At 41.0% G+C, this 20,313-nt stretch overlaps 1 protein-coding gene across 3 annotated transcripts in view; it reads left to right on the top strand.

Moving 5' to 3' along the window:
• LOC141047222 (uncharacterized) overlaps positions 1-20,313 on the top strand; it is a 371,014-nt gene that overhangs the window by 188,458 nt on the left and 162,243 nt on the right. The gene's annotated exons all lie outside the window — the stretch shown is intronic.

Raw genomic sequence — 20,313 nt, 5'->3', positions numbered from 1 at the left:
AAGGCGTAATAAGCTGTGTTTCTTCTGTGGTGATACCTCGCATATTATTTCTGTCTGCCCTAAACGAGAGAAACGTTTTGCACACACATTTGCTGTGGGTGGTGTTCATCCTAAGTTCTTCTGGCAATTACTCTGATCTGCTCCTTGTCCACATTTTCCGCTAAGGCTTTTGTGGATTCGGGAGCAGCTCTGAACCTGATGGACTTGGATTTTGCTAAACGTTGTGGATTTCCTATGACACCTCTGCAGATGCCTATCCCTTTGAGGGGTATTGATGCTACTCTGTTATGATTGAGTCACCGTAGGAGGCAGACACAAAAATAGAAGCTACGTCCAGAAAACTAGAGAAGTTGGCAACTATCAGATTGCAGACCCCTGAACCTATCAACACAACTAGCAGTAGCCGTGGGGGGTTCCTACGATGCCCTAGACCCCTCGATCACAGCCAGAGAGATAAATAGCCTAAAGACAGAAAAGGAAATCTAAACTGCCCCAGAGCAGACCCCAAAGTAAAAGGCAGCCCCCAACATATAATGACTGTGAAGCAAGATGAAAAAACACTCACACAGATAGAAAGATAGGCTGAGCAAACGATGGGGCCCAAGCTAACTAAACAGAACAGGAAAGGAAGGTTGCTGTCTGCAATCTGCCAAAACCCTATCAAAGACATAAGCCAACAGTCTGATATGAAAAAGACCCTGAAGCAGATAGGCTTCAAAAACTAAATCAGCACTCAGGTATTTTCAGAAGACAGAGCTAAAGGAATTCAGCACACCCCAGCAGGGAATGGCAGAAATCCAGAAAAACAAAGCAAAACAAAGTCAAAGCACAAATGCAAAAAGCCGAGCAGAAAACTTAGCTTTAGAAGAGCAGGAATTCAGACTGGTCTCCAAGGATCCCACAGAGAAATCACCCGCAGGGCAGAAGGGCGTCGGCAGCCTTATATCCAGTCGGTAACTCCACTCAGCCAGTCATCATCATCAGACTCAGGTGTTTGATAATCAGGCTCACTACCTTTCTTTACCAGAAGAGGGAGTTCCTCGGACCTCAGTAGGGAAGGGGAAAATGAACTCACAACACTACTCCTTTGTCGAAGCATAAGCCTCAGTTTTGGACCCAGGTGGTAATGCGGGTCGCCCCAGACCATCAAGAGAATTGCAGATTTTTGGTGTTGCATAATTTGCATGATACCATTGTTCTGGGGTTTCCCTGGTTGCAAATCCATAATCCAGTTTTGGATTGGAAATCTGTGTCTTTGGTGAGTTGGGGTTGTCGGTGTGCCCTTAGTGATGCTCCTGTTTTCTCCACCTCTCCCCAGTCGCATGATGTTCCTGACTATTTGGCTGATTTTTATGATGTATTTAGTGAGAATGAGTCTGCGTCTTTGCCTCCTCATAGGAGTTATGACTGTGCAATTGAGCTGAGCCCTGGGTGTAAATTTCCCAAGGGTCGACTTTTCAATTTATCTGTACCCGAACACGAGGCTATGCGATCCTATGTTAAGGAGTCGTTGGAGAAGAGTCATATTAGACCATCCTCTTCACCCTTAGGTGCTGGGTTTTTTTTCGTGGCTAAGAAAGATGGGTCATTAAGGCCTTGTATTGACTATCGTTCCCTCAACAAAATTACTGTTAAATATCAGTATCCGTTACCCCTGATTTCTGATCTATTCTCCAGAGTTAAAGGTGCTTGCTGGTTTACAAAGCTTGACTTCAGGGGGGCATATAATCTTATTCGCATTATGCATGGGGATGAATGGAAGACGGCCTTTAATACTCCAGAGGGACATTTTGAGTACCTGGTGATGCCTTTTGGGCTCACTAATGCGCCTTCTGTCTTCCAGTGCTTCATGAATGATATTTTCCGAGACTTGGTGGATAAATTTTTGATCATCTATCTGGATGATATTTTGATCTTTTCCAAGGATTGGGACTCTCATGTGGAACATGTTCGGACTGTGTTCCGGATTTTGAGGGAGAATTCCCTGTATCTCAAGGGATCGAAATGCCTTTTTGGTGTACAGAGGATTTCATTTTTGGGATTTATTTTGTCTCCGTCAACTATTGAAAAGGACCCGGCCAAGGTACAGGCCATTTATGATTGGGTTCAGCCCACTTCTTTGAAGGCCCTCCAGAAGTTTTTGGGTTTTGCTAATTTTTATCGTAAATTTATAGCTAATTTTTCTGGTATTGGCAAACCATTGACTGATTTGACTAAGAAGGGTGCTGATGTGCTGAATTGGTCTCCGGAGGCTGTTTCTTCCTTTCAGGAGCTGAAGCGAAGGTTCACTTCTGCTCCGGTTTTGCGGCAACCTTATGTCTCACTCCCGTTTCAGGTAGAGGTGGAAACTTCTGAGATTGGTGCAGGAGCTGTTTTGTCCCAAAAAGATCCTGTAACATCTAAAATGAATCCCTGTGCTTTCTTTTCCCGAAAGTTCTCCCCATCCGAACGTAACTATGATGTGGGGAATCGGGAACTGTTAGCCATGAAATGGGCATTTGAGGAGTGGAGACATTGGTTGGAGGGAGCTAAACATCAAGTCATGGTCCTTACTGACCACAAGAATTTGATTTACCTGGAGTCGGCCAAATGCTTGAATCCTAGACAGGCTAGGTGGGCCTTGTTTTTCACACGTTTTCATTTTGTGGTCTCTTTTCTTCCGGGCACTAAGAATGTCAAGGCAGACGCCCTCTCTAGGAGTTTCTTTGCTGATTCTCCTGTTGTGACCAAGCCTGCTACCATCTTAGGTGAGGGGGTAGTTCTTTCTGCCATCTCGCCCGATTTGAGACGTGCTCTGGAAGAATTTCAGGAGGACAAACCTGAGCATTGTCCCATTGGAAAATTGTATGTTCCTGACCAGTGGAGGAAGAGAGTGATGTCTGAAGTTCATTGCTCTGCATTGGCTGGTCATCCAGGTATTTTTGGTACTAGAGATTTGGTGAGTCGGTCTTTTTGGTGGCCCGCCTTGTCTCGTGATGTCAGGAATTTTGTGCAGTCCTGTGGGACTTGCTCTCGGTCTAAACCTTGTTCTCGCTCTAGTGGGTTGTTGATGCCTTTGCCGGTGCCCAGGAGGCCATGGACCCATATTTCAATGGATTTTATCTCTGATATGCCTGTCTCTCAGAGAATGACTGTTATTTGGGTGAATTGTGATAGATTCTCTAAGATGGTCCATCTTGTACCACTCCCTAAGTTGCCATCTTCCTCAGAGTTGGTGCCCTTGTTTTTGCAACAGGTGGTTCGCTTGCACGGGATTCCTGAGAACGTTGTATCTGACAGAGGAGGTTTGTGTCTAGATTTTGGAGGACTTTCTGTTCCAAGCTGGGAATTCAGTTGTCCTTCTCCTCTGCGTTTCACCCTCAGACCAATGGGCAGACGGAGAGAACAAACCAGACTTTGGAGTCGTATTTGAGATGTTTTATTTCTGCTGATCAGGATGATTGGGTTTCATTTTTGCCCTTGGCCGAATTTGCTTTAAATAATAGAGCTAGTTCTGCCACTTTGATGTCACCTTTTTTTTGTAACTTTGGGTTTCATCCTCGATTCTCTTCAGGGCAGGTGGAGCCTTCTGCCTGCCCAGGTGTTGACACTGTGGTGGAGAGAATGCACCAGATCTGGGACCAAGTGGTGGATATGTTGTCTCTCTCCAAGGAAAAGGCCCAGCGGTTTTCCAACTGGCATAGGACCATTGGTCCCCAGTTTAAGGTGGGTGATATGGTTTGGTTGTCATCAAAGAATATCGCTATGAAGGTGGCTTCTCCAAAGTTTAAACCTAGATTTATTGGACCTTACAAGATTTTGGAGATTCTTAATCCAGTCTCTTTTCGATTGGCTCTTCCTGTTACATTTAAGATGTAAGAGAATGGTCAGCCATGATATACTGAGCGGCCATGTTGTCTCTAGCAGCTATTTTGTTGAAAGTTAGAGAAGATTCAACTTTTACAAAAGAGCTAATAAAATGTACTAAATGGAGGATGGAAAATGAGATCATGTCTCCTACCAACCTCAGTAGATGTGCATAGAGGAAGATTGGATCAATAGGGGAATAGGGTCACCAAATATATGGTCAGTATGCTTATACGTGATAGTGTGGTAGCGAAGTGTAGAGTAGTTAAAATGTCAGGATGTAAGAATTTATGGACCTAGACTAGTGATGATGATGAGACTGAAGGCAATAGCCATACATAATCCTGACTTATATGGGTCTTTAATATTGTGTAACGAAAAGTAAGTTAAAAGGGTCATATTATATATCATTATATCGTAAAATACCTATTTATGTGGATTACCTTATGTATGCCTCAAAATTATACTATGGACGCCTTTCTGCGGCAAAATGCAGCTTTCTTTGTTCTCATAATGTATAAGAGGCTCCTGTTACTGTTGCTTGTTGCCATTCCATCGCCATCATGCCATTGTGCCTCACCATGGCCAGGGCACAGAGCCTTATCACCGCTAGACCTCCTAGCAAATCTCTGCCTGTCTGAATTCCTGTTTTTGCCCGCATATTCCTACTCCTCTGTTATTCTGTATCTGTTTTGCCGTGTATCTCCGAATAAACTTCAACCTCAGCTTCGAGAAGAATTGTCTGCAGTTTTATCCGGCTCTTCCAACTCTCCCGATAAGAACATTTTCTTACAAGTGGCGATTGCCAGCCAGGAGGAGCAGCTCCGGAGAGCGGCCTCCAGAAGAACCTTTGTGGAAGAAGTTGCAGATGAGAGTTTGAGGTTGGAAGAGTGAAGAGAAAAAAATAAAAGAAACGCGTGTGGCCACACGTGAAACCGATCAAAGGAAGCCAGCCTGAAGGAGAACCTCTCGTGATCGCTCCGAGACCGCCTGCCCGATTTTTTATAAGAAAACCACGGACAAAGAAAAAGACTATAAAAAGATGAGTAACTAAGAAGAAGCTATCTACAAGGACGTGAGAACTTTTTTGTGCCCGGTAGCAAGAAGCTTTAAAAGGGCGTGGGGAGATGCCTGGCAAGCTAACGAGTGAGGCTGGAATCACGGCTGCACCTCTTTTTGATATCTGGTCGACCCCAAAAAAGCTGCAGCGAGGTCTTCCATCTGAGAGAGGTGTGAGTATCTAACTTTGCTTAAATTGCATTTGTTGATACTAGAACAGAGTAAAACTCGTCCTTGTAGACCACTGTAAATATGGAGTGGTTACGGAAGCAGGCAGAGAAATATGCTGGCACACCCCAGCTGGAGGGGGTTAATGTGGAAACCACGTGGCTAAATTGTATGCGATGGTTTACCACAGAGAACAGGGAACTAGATAGAAAGAGTTCGCTAGGGAAGGCTAATAGCCATGTAGCGGTTTTGTGTAAGACAGTCATAACTTTGGATCAGGCTCTTGATAGGCAGTCTACACAACAATATGTTAATATGATCACCCGGGGAGGGGCAGCGTATAGGGAGAGATCAGAAAAGCTGAGCAAGATGCTGGAGCTAGCACGGAAGCACAGAGAGGAGGGGTGCGAGCAGCAGCAGCTGAGAGCAGTTATGTCACAGATGGACACTGCAGCTTCGAGACACAGTGCTGATGTAAATACAGGTGTAGAATGGAGAAGAGTTAGGAGAATGAGTGAAGTAGTACATAACAAGATATAGTGTCCCAACAGCTCCAGCTTATGCAGACACAGTTGAGGAAAGATATATTGTCCCAACAGCTCCAGCACATGCAGACCCTAGGTTAGGTGTGATGCTGCTTCAACCCCGAGAAAAATATCCCTGACCAAATGTTCCTGATCCATCTTAAATTTATTAAAAATTTTCCTAATTGGGAGGAAGGTAAGGGAGTGTTTTGCTAGGACGATGCAGTCCGAGGTGAAGGGTGATGAGTCCAATGTTTTTGCATGCCATTTACCTCGGGGTGTATCTGCTGATTCAGGGAGGCCAGGAGTTCCGGGGGGGTATGCGCAGCTGCCGAGAATGGGCAGGTCCCATTCGGCAGAGCCCCCACGGGATCCCATGAGAGGTCCTCCCTTGTGTTATTTTTGCAGACAGTTGGGACACTTTAAACGTTTTTGTCCCAACTTTGTGCCAGGGCATATATCCCGAGAACCCCGGGAGCCATTTAACCCCCAATGTCCCCAGGAGTTCTGTAGACCACCTTTCGGAGTTAGACCTCCGTATCCAGCAGTGAATGACCCTAGGCAGTATCAGCAGTACAACGGTCTTCAAATGGTTAACCCAGTCTCACAGGAGCCTTCTGCTCCTGCTCCTTCCCCAATAGCTTTCACTCATCTGCGCCCGGAGGTCCATGCTATTCAGGGAGGGGTCACTCCTCCTCGTCCCTATGCTCCGCTGATTAAGGAGCTACGGGAACATGAGGACCGGACCCTGACTAAGGATCTCTTTGGGGCGGATGTGGCAGCTGTTGGACGGAAGCCGTGCCCAGATGGGGATGTTGGATTTTTCGGGCTTCCCACGGCAGGTAACACTGATTGATGGAGTGCACCCCCTGTTCCCCTTACCCTCCTTGCTCCCCTTTCCCTGAGCAGGGACGGTAGACCTTATGTCAGAGGGAAAATTGAGGGGCTGCCTTGGGAAGACATCCTCATCGATACAGGAGCCTCAGTTTCAATAACACGACACAAATTGCAGTCACCCCCTGGACTGCCTGAGACCACAACATTGGTGGGATTCGAAGGCTCCTGTATTCAAGCTGTTAAAAGTCGTCCAGTAAACCTGAGATTTCAGGACACAGGGGGATCGAAGTAAAGGGGTCTTCGATGCGCTTTTTGGGTAAACCCACAGTTACGGCACACTATTTTGGGAACTGATGTTTTGGGAGCAATGGGAATTGTTGTTGATTTATGTAACAAAGTCTTGTGGTGGAACAAAGAAGCCACTATCTGTTCTGTAATTGTACCTGTGGAGGAGGAGGAGGAGAGTCACAAATTACCCATTGCTAGTTTCAGAGTATGTACTGGTGAAAATGTTGAAAATGCTGACAATGATGCTTTAAAGAATGAATTGAAGCAAAAGTTCCCTGAATTGTGGATCTCAAAGAAAACTGATTGTGGGTTAATGCAAACTCAGGTTAAAATTGATGGTGAAAAACTGCCACCTTTCCAGCGCCAGTACCGTATTCCTGAGGATGCCATCCCTTACATAAGGGTTGCGGTCAGTGAATTGGAGAAGCAAGGTGTTGTTGTGAAGGGTAATTCTCCATGTAATAGTCCTATTCTACCTGTAAAAAAGGAAGATGGCAGTTTTTGAATGGTAGTAGACCTGAGACTTGTAAATAAGTACACTCCCTCAGCTGCTCACCTTGTTGCATCTGTCCCTGAAGTTATGTCACAGCTGAGGAGTGATTGTAAAGTATTTTCTTGTTTGGACATTGCAAATGGCTTTTTCTCAGTACCCCTAACACCTGAATCTGCCCTCCGCTTCGCATTCACTTTTGAAAATGTGCAATACTTGTTCACGCGGTTGCCCATGGGATTTCACAGTTCTCCTGTGTATTTCCATCAGGCATTGGCTCAGGTGTTAGAACCCCTTGGTTACAGAGACAAAGTCTTTCAGTATGTGGATGATTTATTGATTCAAACTGTCGATGAATGTGAACACAGAGAAACCCTTGAAAATGTTTGTCAGTCTTTACAAGAGGCAGGACTCAAAATGAGTCTAGATAAAGTACAATTGATGAAATCAGAGGTTAAATTTCTGGGTGTGTCTGTCTCAGCAGAAGGAAAGAAACCCATGCACGACAGGGTTAAAGCTATTCAGGCTGTCCCCATACCAACTAACATTACTGAACTCAGAAAATTTTGGGGTCTTATTAATTTTTCCAGAAAATTTATTGAAGATTTTGCCAATTTGGCTAAACCACTGTATGATTTATTGAAACATGCTGATGATGATTTTACCCCTGTAACTGTAGAAGGAGCAGCCTTACAGGCTTTTGAGGGATTGAAGCGCGCCCTTACGGCAGCTGCTGCATTGGTTAACCCTGACCCTTCCCAGCCTTTTTACATTCAGACTCACACTGGTGATATCTCTATTTCTTCGGTGCTTCTACAAAAATGGCCCAAAGAAAGCCCAGAAGAGTCTAGTCAGTTGTATGCCCTAGGTTACTACTCTAGGTTGCTTACCCCCGTGGAAAAAGGATTCACTCAGTGTATGAAGCACCTACTGGGTGTGTACTGGACTATGAATCAAGTGAGACATATAGTGGGATTTGCTCCTTTAAGTTTACAAACCCCACATGTCACTTTAAAAACTCTGCTGCAGAAATTCTTAAACAAATTGAGCAGCGGGGCAAAGAATTTCCAAAATTATGGTCCTTCTGCAAAATTAAAGGACACCAGAGGCTAATTCCTGACCCCCACATCCTTGGCAATGCATATGTAGACCACGCAGCCAAGGAAGCTGCACTTACGGGCGATTACAAATATCCCCAAGAAGTCATCGCTGCAGTCACTACAAAACCCCGAGAGCCCCCCCTTGTCTTTTCTCCTCTTCAAGATCTCATAAAAACACAGGAGAAGGATGGAGACTCATCCCTGTTCAATTCCCTTGAGTCCCTGCCCATTGAAGGGGACGGGCTAGCGTCTTACATCCCAACAACAATGATTAAGTCTTTGCTCAAATTTTCAAGCTACAAAGGTGATTAAAATGTTTCATATCAATCAGTGTAGACTTCTTAATTATTTTACTGAGATTTCTGGTAAGGACTGATACTCCACTCTTTTTTTCTATTTTCTCCAGGTCCGCTGAAGATTTTCATATTCGACTCCTGGGACCATGAACCTAGTGGATGATCAGGAGAAGATGTTTCACACTATACAGTGGGACTCTGATAGTGTGAGAGGGGGAGAAGATCAGGAAAATCCAGAAGACAAAGGATGAGAAGAAAAAGATCAAAAGACTTGACTATTGTGTAATATATTTTTTATTATTTGAATTATTTTTTTATTATGTGTTTGTTCTATTTTTAGGGACTTTTGCCTTACACACACATGTGCATAAAGCGCTGAATTACCTCAATATTCTTATTTTCAGTAATTCACCCATGAATATTACAGTACTGTATGTTGTACTCTGGATAGAGTACAAGAGGGGGACTTGTAAGAGAATGGTCAGCCATGATATACTGAGCGGCCATGTTGTCTCTAGCAGCTATTTTGTTGAAAGCTAGAGAAGATTCAACTTTTACAAAAGAGCTAATAAAATGTACTAAATGGAGGATGGAAAATGAGATCATGTCTCCTACCAACCTCAGTAGATGTGCATAGAGGAAGATTGGATCAATAGGGGAATAGGGTCACCAAATATATGGTCAGTATGCTTATACGTGATAGTGTGGTAGCGAAGTGTAGAGTAGTTAAAATGTCAGGATGTAAGAATTTATGGACCTAGACTGGAGATGATGATGAGATTGAAGGCAATAGCCATACATAATCCTGACTTATATGGGTCTTTAATATCGTGTAACGAAAAGTAAGTTAAAAGGGTCATATTATATATCATTATATCGTAAAATACCTATTTATGTGGATTACCTTATGTATGCCTCAAAATTATACTATGGACGCCTTTCTGCGGCAAAATGCAGCTTTCTTTGTTCTCATAATGTATAAGAAGCTCCTGTTACCTTTGCTTGTTGCCATTCCATCGCCATCATGCCACTGTGCCTCACCATGGCCAGGGCACAGAGCCTTATCACCGCTAGACCTCCTAGCAAATCTCTGCCTGTCTGAATTCCTGTTTTTGCCCGCATATTCCAACTCCTCTGTTATTCTGTATCTGTTTTGCCGTGTATCTCCGAATAAACTTCAACCTCAGCTTCGAGAAGAATTGTCTGCAGTTTTATCCGGCCCTTCCAACTCTCCCGATAAGAACATTTTCTTACATAAGATCCATAACGTGTTTCATAAGTCTCTGTTAAAGAGGTTTGTTGAGCCAGTAGTTCCTGTGGTGGCACCTCCTGACCCGGTATTGGTTGAAGGTAATGTGGAATATGAGGTTGAGAAGATACTGGATTCTCGCCTGGCTAGACGGAGACTCCAGTATTTGGTAAAATGGAAGGGTTATGGCCAGGAGGATAATTGGTGGGTCCCTGCATCCGATATTCATGCCGAAAGATTGGTTCATGCCTTTCATCGGGCCCATCCTGATCGCCCTGGTGGCGTGGATGAGGGTTCGGTGACCCCTCCTCAAGGGGGAGGTACTGTTGTGAGTTCATTTTCCCCTTCACCGTCGATGTCTGATGAACTCCCTCTTCTGGTGAAGGAAGGTAGTGAGGCTGATTACCAAACGCCTGATCTGGTAGATGATGACTGGGTAACAGGAACTTCTGACTGTATATAAGGCAGCCAACACCCTTCTGAGTCGCTGGTGATTTCTCTGCTGGATTCTTGGAGACCAGTCTGATTCCTGCTTCCCAAAGATAAGTTTTTGCTCTGCTATTGAACTTATTAGTTTTGTTTTGTTTACCTTGTTTTTTGGAGTTCAGCCATCCCCAGTCGGGTGTGTGCTGAGTTCCATTTTTGTCTCTGATCAGTTTGTCTCTTTGCTCTGTCTTCAGAATTTACCTGAGTGCTGATATAGTCATTTTGAAGTCCTAGCGACTTCAGGGCCTGTTTTTCCTATCAGACAGTTGGGACATTTTTTGGTAGGGTTTTTTACGGATTGCAGACAGCAGCTTTTCTATCCTGTCCTTTTTAGTTAGCTTGGGCCCCATTGTTTGCTCAACCTATCTTTCTATCTGTGTTAGTGTTTTCATCTTGCTTCACCGTCATTATATGTTGGGGGCTGCCTATTGCTTTGGGGTCTGCTCTGGGGCAGTTTAGATTTCCCCTTTCTTTCTTTAGGCCTATTTAGTTCTCTGGCTGTGATCGAGGGGTCTAGGGCATCGTAGGAACCCCCCACGGCTACTGTTAGTTGTTGTGGATAGGATCAGGGGTCTGCAATCCGATAGCTACCAACCTCTCCAGTTTTCTGGACTTAGCTTGTATTTTTGTTTTTTCCTCCTTCGGTGACTCATTCATAACAGTTGTGTATCATCAGCATAAAGATGGTACTGAAAGCCAAATCTGCTGATGGTCTGTTCAATTGGGGCCGTGTAGAGAGAGAAGAGAAGGGGGCCAAGGACTGAGCCCTGAGGTACCCCGACAGCGAGAGGAAGAGGAGATGAAGTGGAGCCAGCGAACAAAACACTGAAGGAGCGGTCAGAGAGATAGGAAGAGAACCAGGAGAGAGCAGTGTCCTTAATGCCTAGTGACTGGAGCCTATGGAGTAGGAGATGGTGGTAAACAGTGTCGAAAGCTGCAGAAAGGTCGAGAAGAATGAGCAGAGAGTATTCACCATTACATTTTGCTGTCAGAAGGTCATTGGTCACTTTGATGAGTGCAGTTTCAGTCGAATGTAGGGGTCGGAAGCCAGACTGTGAAGGGTCTAGGAGGGCGTGAGTGGAGAGGTAATGGGTAAGGCGGCAGTAGACTAGGTGCTCCAAGAGTTTAGAGATGAAGGGAAGATTGGAGACTGGTCTGTAGTTGTTTGTGCAGGATGGGTCGAGAGCAGGTTTCTTTAATTATGGAGTAATGATAGAGTGTTTGAAGGAGGATGGGAAAATGCCTGAGGAGAGGGAGAGATTAAAGATTGTAGTTAGGTGAGTTGTGATGACAGGAGAGAGAGACTGGAGGAGTTGTGAGGGAATGGGGTCGGTAGTGCATATAGTTGGCGAGAAGAAGAGAGGAGTCTGGAGACTTCTTCTTCTGTGATGGGATCAAATGTGGAGAGTGAGCCAGGGGAGATGCAGGAAGGGATGCGAGTCACAGCACTTGGTGGTTGGGAGCGGATTTCCTGACGGACATTATCTATTTTCTCTATAAAATGGGAGGCCAGGTCATTTGCACAAATGTCTGAGATAGGAGCTTGTGCTTTTGGCCTGAGGAGGGAGTGAAAGGTGTCAAAAAGTTTCTTGGGGTTGTTGGCTAATGAGGAGATCAGGGTGTGGAAGTAGGTCTGTTTGGTGACTTGAAGGGCAGAGTTGTAGGTTCTTAGCATAAATTTGAAGTGGATGAAGTCTTCTGGTGTGCGGGTTTTTCTCCATCGGCGTTCAGCACTCCTAGAGCATCTTTGGAGAAATTGAGTTTGCGATGTGAGCCAGGGCTGTTTTACTCTGTGTTTGGAGGTTCTGAGGGTGAGGGGCGCTACCTGGTCAAGGGTGGTTGTAATAGTGTTGTTGTAGTGATGAACAGCCAGATCAGGACAGGAAAAAGAGGAGATTGGGGACAGGGAAGATTGTAGGGAGTCTGAAAGTGTTTGAGGGTTAATGGCTTGTAGATTTCTGAATGTGTGATAGGTAGGTGTGTGCTGGGGTGGGCGAGGATTTGTGATCATGAAGGAGAGAATGTTGTAGTCAGAGAGGGGAAGCGGTGAGTTATTTAAGTAGGACATTGAGCAAAGCCGGACAAAGACCAGGTCAAGGGTGTTACCGTCTTTGTGTGTCGCAGAAGTTGAGAGCTGTGAGAGGCCGAGAGAGGTGGTTAGTGATAGAAGCTGGGATGCAGATGTGGAAGTAGGGCTGTTAATGGGGATGTTGTAGTCTCCCAGGATAAGAGTTGGTAGTTCTGAGGACATGAAGTGCAGCAGCCAGGATGAAAAGTGGTCAAGGAAGTGGGTGGGTGAGCCTGGGGGCCGGTATATGATCGCTACTCTGAGGGAGAGGGGATGGAAGAACCTGATGGTATGGACCTCAAAAGAAGGGAATGAGAGTGATGGAACTAGGGGGATGACCTGGAAAGTGCATTGTGGGGACAGGAGTATCCCGACTCCACCATCAGGTCTGTTTGTGGGTCTCAGGGAATGAGTGATTTGTAAGCCATCATAGGAAATGGCAGCAGGAGAGACAGTGTCAGAATCCTGAATCCAGGTTTCAGTGAGGGCCAACAGATTAAGAGAGTTGTTCAGAAAGTAGTTATGCAGGAAAGGAAGCTTGCTACATACATACCGTGGATTCCAGAGGGCACAATTGAAAGATGGAGATGAAGGAGTGCAAGTAATATTAATTAGATTATTTTGGTTTTGATATGGGGTAGGATAGGGGTTGAGGTTGGAGGATGGTGGCCCAGGGTTGGGGGAGATGTCCCCTGAAATCAGTAGGAGTTCAAGAGCAGGTAGTTATTTGAAATGTTAGCCGTTTTTTTGTTGAATGTGTTTGGGCAAGATGTACTGAGGTTTTTCAGGAAGGTGAGAAGTGCATGGGAGCTGTACATGGGAGAGGAAAGTATAGAGGGGCTGATACGTATGAGTGGTGATGGGGGAGGGATGGGACGGTGAATGAGGATGGCAAGGGAACACAGGAGGATAAAAATAAAGCACATGGCTAAAATTGCAGCAAAGCGTGGGTTACCTGACTCCTGTCCTGACTAACTGTCATGGAGTAACTGTCTTGCAAGATGCTTAGCTAATGCGTGCTGACCCCTCACTTGCGTGCCCCTTTAGAGTTAGTCTACATTTATACACCCCACTACAGGGCCAAGAGAGAGGGATTGTGGGAGCTGCTTAGTTATAAATTTGCAACAGCTGCTCTGCACCTCTTGGTGTGCAAAAGATGATCAAAGAGCCAGTCCTGATTGCATCTCTATGCTAAAACACTTCTCCTGAGATAACATCTCCAGTGATTCCCCCCCCATGGATATACAGCAGTAAAGGTACTGTCACACTTAGCGATGTACCAGCGATCCCGACCAGTGATAAGACGCGGTCAGGATCGCTGGTGCATCGCTAAGTGGTCGCTAGTGAGCTGCCACACAGGCAGATCTCACCAGCGACATAGCAGGGGTCGGGGGTCGCTACTTACCTGTCAGATGAGGCGATCCTGACGTCCTCCCGCCCGCGTCCATGCGTCGCTCGTCGGCGCCACAGGAAGCCCAGCAGGAAGCTGACGACGAGAAACAGTCCAGGCCATTCTCGCGCGATCAGCGATAACCAGCTGGGGAGCGGTCGGAGGTAAGTATCACACATAGCGATATCGCTAGCAATATTGCTATAGCGTCACAAAAACCTGTGACGTTATAGCGATATTGCTAGCGATATCGCTTAGTGTGACAGAATTCCTGAGAACAATGTAACAGATGAATTGTGGCAAAGACGTTGAATAATATGGTTACCATTCACACTGCTTGCTAACATTGAATGGAGATCCATGCAGGCTGCTGCAGATCAGAAGTTGAATATAATATGGTTACCACAGAGAATAATGGAGCCTCCAGCACCTACCTCCACTCGCAGAGCCGCACTCCACATATATGGCTGCTCTGTGCGCACAGGACCTGTGATGAGGTCACAGGAGGGGAGGAGTCAGGGGTCACATGATATCCGGAGTGCAGACGCTACATGGAGACTTCTCCTCAGTCAGTGACATTCCCGCCATTATTTCCCCTCACTACTGGCACAATTACCCCGCGCCGCCTTTTCTACACAGTGTTGTGTGTGGAATGTAACGTGTGATTTCTCTGGAGACAAATAGACCCCACACATGAGGGAATTATCATCAGTTACCGGACGGCTACTATATGGCGATATATTAGTGCTGTCGACTCCATACCAGGAGATAAAATGCCGAAATCTCGTCTGTTTAACCCCGTCCATTGATGGTGGCTCTCACAGACTATAGTCAGAGTCCGGCTAAGGGCGCGTTCACATCAGCGTATTATAAATCGCTCTGATGTTCATCCCGGAGAGTTGGACGACTGTCATGTGAGTGTGGGATGTTTTCCCTCCTACCATCCGTATACAATGTGTCTCTAACATCATCTGTTATTATAAAGCTCCATGTAACGTAAAGCTGTTTACAGAACTAAGAGAGCAATCTTATATACAGGACTAAGAAAGCAATCTTATATCCAGAACTAAGAAAGAAATCTCATATACAGGACTAAGAAAGCAATCTTATATACAGAACTAAGAAAGAAATCTCATATACAGGACTAAGAAAGCAATCTCATATACAGGACTAAGAAAGCAATCTTATATACAGAACTAAGAAAGCAATCTTATATACAGGACTAAGAAAGCAATCTTATATACAGGACTAAGAAAGCAATCTCATATACAGGACTAAGAAAGCAATCTTATATACAGAACTAAGAAAGCAATCTTATATACAGGACTAAGAAAGCAATCTCATATACAGGACTAAGAAAGCAATCTTATATACAGGACTAAGAAAGCAATCTTATATACAGGACTAAGAAAGCAATCTTATATACAGGACTAAGAGAGCAATCTTATATACAGAACTAAGAACACAATCTTATATACAGAACTAAGAAAGCAATCTTATATACAGGACAAAGAAAGCAATCTTATATACAGGACTAAGAAAGCAATCTCATATACAGGACTAAGAAAGCAATCTTATATACAGGACTAAGAAAGCAATCTTATATACAGAACTAAGAGAGCAATCTTATATACAGAACTAAGAACACAATCTTATATACAGAACTAAGAAAGCAATCTTATATACAGAACTAAGAAAGCAATCTTATATACAGGACTAAGAAAGCAATCTTATATACAGGACTAAGAAAGCAATCTTATCTACAGAACTAAGAACACAATCTTATATACAGAACTAAGAACACAATCTTATATAGAGAACTAAGAAAGCAATCTCATATACAGAACTAAGAAAGCAATCTTATATACAGAACTAAGAACACAATCTTATATACAGAACTAAGAAAGCAATCTTATATACAGAACTAAGAAAGCAATCTTACTGTAAATACAGGACTAAGAAAGCAATGTTATATACAGAACTAAGAACACAATCTTATATACAGAACTAAGAAAGCAATCTTATATACAGAACTAAGAAAGCAATCTTACTGTATATACAGGACTAAGAAAGCAATGTTATATACAGAACTAAGAACACAATCTTAAATAGAGAAGTAAGAAAGTAATCTTATATACAGAACTCAGAAAGCAATCTTATATACAGAACTAGGAAAGCAATCTTATATACAGAACTAAGAAAGCAATCTTATATACAGAACTAAGAAAGCAATCTTATATACAGAACTAAGAGAGCAATCTTATATACAGAACTAAGAACACAATCTTATATACAGAACTAAGAAAGCAATCTTATATACAGAACTAAGAAAGCAATCTTATATACAGAACTAAGAAAGCAATCTTATATACAGGACTAAGAAAGCAATCTTATATACAGGACTAAGAAAGCAATCTTATCTACAGAACTAAGAACACAATCTTATATACAGAACTAAGAAAGCAATCTCATATACAGAACTAAGAAAGCAATCTTACTGTATATACAGGACTAAGAAAGCAATGTTATATACAGAACTAAGAACACAATCTTATATACAGAACTAAGAAAGCAATCTTATATACAGAACTAAGAAAGCAATCTTACTGTATATACAGGACTAAGAAAGCAATGTTATATACAGAACTAAGAACACAATCTTAAATAGAGAAGTAAGAAAGTAATCTTATATACAGAACTCAGAAAGCCATCTTATATACAGAACTAGGAAAGCAATCTTATATACAGAACTAGGAAAGCAATCTTATATACAGAACTAAGAAAGCAATCTTATATACAGAACTAAGAAAGCAATCTTATATACAGAACTAAGAGAGCAATCTTATATACAGAACTAAGAACACAATCTTATATAGAGAACTAAGAAAGCAATCTTATATACAGAACTAAGAAAGCAATCTTATATACAGAACTAAGAAAGCAATCTTATATACAGGACTAAGAAAGCAATCTTATATACAGGACTAAGAAAGCAATCTTATCTACAGAACTAAGAACACAATCTTATATACAGAACTAAGAAAGCAATCTCATATACAGAACTAAGAAAGCAATCTTACTGTATATATAGGACTAAGAAAGCAATGTTATACACAGAACTAAGAACACAATCTTATATACAGAACTAAGAAAGCAATCTTATTGTATATACAGGACTAAGAAAGCAATGTTATATACAGAACTAAGAACACAATCTTAAATAGAGAAGTAAGAAAGTAATCTTATATACAGAACTCAGAAAGCAATCTTATATACAGAACTAGGAAAGCAATCTTATATACAGAACAAAGAAAGCAATCTTATATACAGAACTAGGAAAGCAATCTTATATACAGAACTAGGAAAGCAATCTTATATACAGAACAAAGAAAGCAATCTTATATACAGAACAAAGAAAGTAATCTTATATACAGAACTAAGAAAGCAATCTTACATACAGAACTAAGAAAGCAATCTTATATACAGAACTAAGAAAGTAATCTTATATACAGAACTAAGAAAGCAATCTTATATACAGAACTAAGAAAGCAATCTTATATACAGAACTAAGAACACAATCTTATATAGAGAAGTAAGAAAGCAATCTTATATACAGGACTAAGAAAGCAATCTTATATACAGAACTAAGAAAGCAATCTTATATACAAAACTAAGAACACAATCTTATATAGAGAAGTAAGAAAGCAATCTTATATACAGAACTAAGAAAGCAATCTTATATACAGGACTAAGAAAGTAGAAAGTAATCTTATATACAGAACTAAGAAAACAATCTCATATACAGGACTAAGAAAGCAATCTTATATACAGAACTAAGAAAGCAATCTTATATACAGAACTAAGAAAGCAATCTTATATACAGAACTAAGAAAGCAATCTTATATACAGGACTAAGAAAGCAATCTTATATACAGAACTAAGAAAGCAATCTTATATACAGAACTAAGAAAGCAATCTTATATACAGGACTAAGAAAGCAATCTTATATACAGAACTAAGAAAGCAATCTTATATACAGAACTAAGAAAGCAATCTTACATACAGCACTAAGAAAGTAATCTTATATACAGAACTAAGAAAGCAATCTTATATACAGAACTAAGAAAGCAATCTTATATACAGGACTAAGAAAGCAATCTTATATACAGAACTAAGAAAGCAATCTTATATACAGAACTAAGAAAGCAATCTTATATACAGGACTAAGAAAGCAATCTTATATACAGGACTAAGAAAGCAATCTTATATACAGAACTAAGAAAGCAATCTTATATACAGAACTAAGAAATCAATCTTATATACAGGACTAAGAAAGCAATCTTATATACAGAACTAAGAAAGCAATCTTATATACAGAACTAAGAAATCAATCTTATATCCAGAACTAAGAAAGCAATCTTATATCCAGAACTAAGAAAGCAATCTTATATACAGAACTAAGAAAGCAATCTTATATACAGAACTAAGAAAGCAATCTTATATCCAGAACTAAGAAAGCAATCTTATATACAGAACTAAGAAATCAATCTTATATCCAGAACTAAGAAAGCAATCTTATATCCAGAACTAAGAAAGCAATCTTATATACAGAACTAAGAAAGCAATCTTATATACAGAACTAAGAAAGCAATCTTATATACAGAACTAAGAAAGCAATCTTATATACAAAACTAAGAAAGCAATCTGATATACAGAACTAAGAAAGCAATCTTATATACAGAACTAAGAAAGTAATCTCATATACAGAACTAAGAAAGCAATCTTATATACAGAACTAAGAACACAATCTTATATAGAGAAGTAAGAAAGCAATCTTATATACAGGACTAAGAAAGCAATCTTATATACAGGACTAAGAAAGCAATCTTATATACAGAACCAAGAAAGCAATCTTATATATAGAGCTAAGAAAGCTATCTTATATACAGAACTAAGAAAGCAATCTTATATACAGGACTAAGAAAGCAATCTTATATACAGGACTAAGAAAGCAATCTTATATACAGAACTAAGAAAGCAATCTTATATCCAGAACTAAGAAAACAATCTTATATACAGAACTCAGAGAGCAATCTTATATACGGACCTAAGAGCGCAATCTTATATACAGGACTAAGAACGCAATCTTATATACAGAACTAAGAAAGCAATCTTATATACAGGACTAAGAAAGTAATCTTATATACAGGACTAAGAAAGCAATCATATATACAGAACTAAGAAAGCAATCTTATATACAGAACTAAGAAAGCAATCTCATATACAGGACTAAGAAAGCAATCTTATATCCAGAACTAAGAAAGCAATCTTATATACAGGACTAAGAAAGCAATCTTATACACAGGACTAAGAAAGCAATCTTATATACAGGACTAAGAAAGCAACCTTATATACAGAACTAAGAAAGCAATCTTATATACAGAACTAAGAAAGCAATCTTACTTACAGAACTAAGAAAGTAATCTTATATACAGAACTAAGAAAGCAATCTTATATACAGAACTAAGAAAGCAATCTGATATACAGAACTAAGAAAGCAATCTTATATACAGAACTAAGAACACAATCTTATATAGAGAAGTAAGAAAGCAATCTTATATACAGGACTAAGAAAGCAATCTTATATACAGAACTAAGAAAGCAATCTTATATACAGGACTAAGAAAGCAATCTTATATACAGAACTAAGAAAGCAATCTTATATACAGAACTAAGAAAGCAATCTTATATACAGGACTAAGAAAGCAATCTTATATACAGAACTAAGAAAGCAATCTTATATACAGGACTAAGAAAGCAATCTTATATACAGGACTAAGAAAGCAATCTTATCTACAGAACTAAGAACACAATCTTATATACAGAACTAAGAAAGCAATCTCATATACAGAACTAAGAAAGCAATCTTACTGTATATACAGGACTAAGAAAGCAATGTTATATACAGAACTAAGAACACAATCTTATATACAGAACTAAGAAAGCAATCTTATATACAGAACTAAGAAAGCAATCTTACTGTATATACAGGACTAAGAAAGCAATGTTATATACAGAACTAAGAACACAATCTTAAATAGAGAAGTAAGAAAGTAATCTTATATACAGAACTCAGAAAGCCATCTTATATACAGAACTAGGAAAGCAATCTTATATACAGAACTAAGAAAGCAATCTTATATACAGAACTAAGAAAGCAATCTTATATACAGAACTAAGAGAGCAATCTTATATACAGAACTAAGAACACAATCTTATATAGAGAACTAAGAAAGCAATCTTATATACAGAACTAAGAAAGCAATCTTATATACAGAACTAAGAAAGCAATCTTATATACAGGACTAAGAAAGCAATCTTATATACAGGACTAAGAAAGCAATCTTATCTACAGAACTAAGAACACAATCTTATATACAGAACTAAGAAAGCAATCTCATATACAGAACTAAGAAAGCAATCTTACTGTATATATAGGACTAAGAAAGCAA

Source organism: Dendrobates tinctorius, unplaced genomic scaffold (genome assembly GCF_039654945.1).
Source record: "Dendrobates tinctorius isolate UK_male_01 unplaced genomic scaffold, ASM3965494v1 ptg000126l, whole genome shotgun sequence".
Lineage (NCBI taxonomy): Eukaryota > Metazoa > Chordata > Amphibia > Anura > Dendrobatidae > Dendrobates > Dendrobates tinctorius.
Note: the sequence above shows the minus strand (reverse complement) of the source record. Positions and strands in the feature narration are given on the sequence as shown.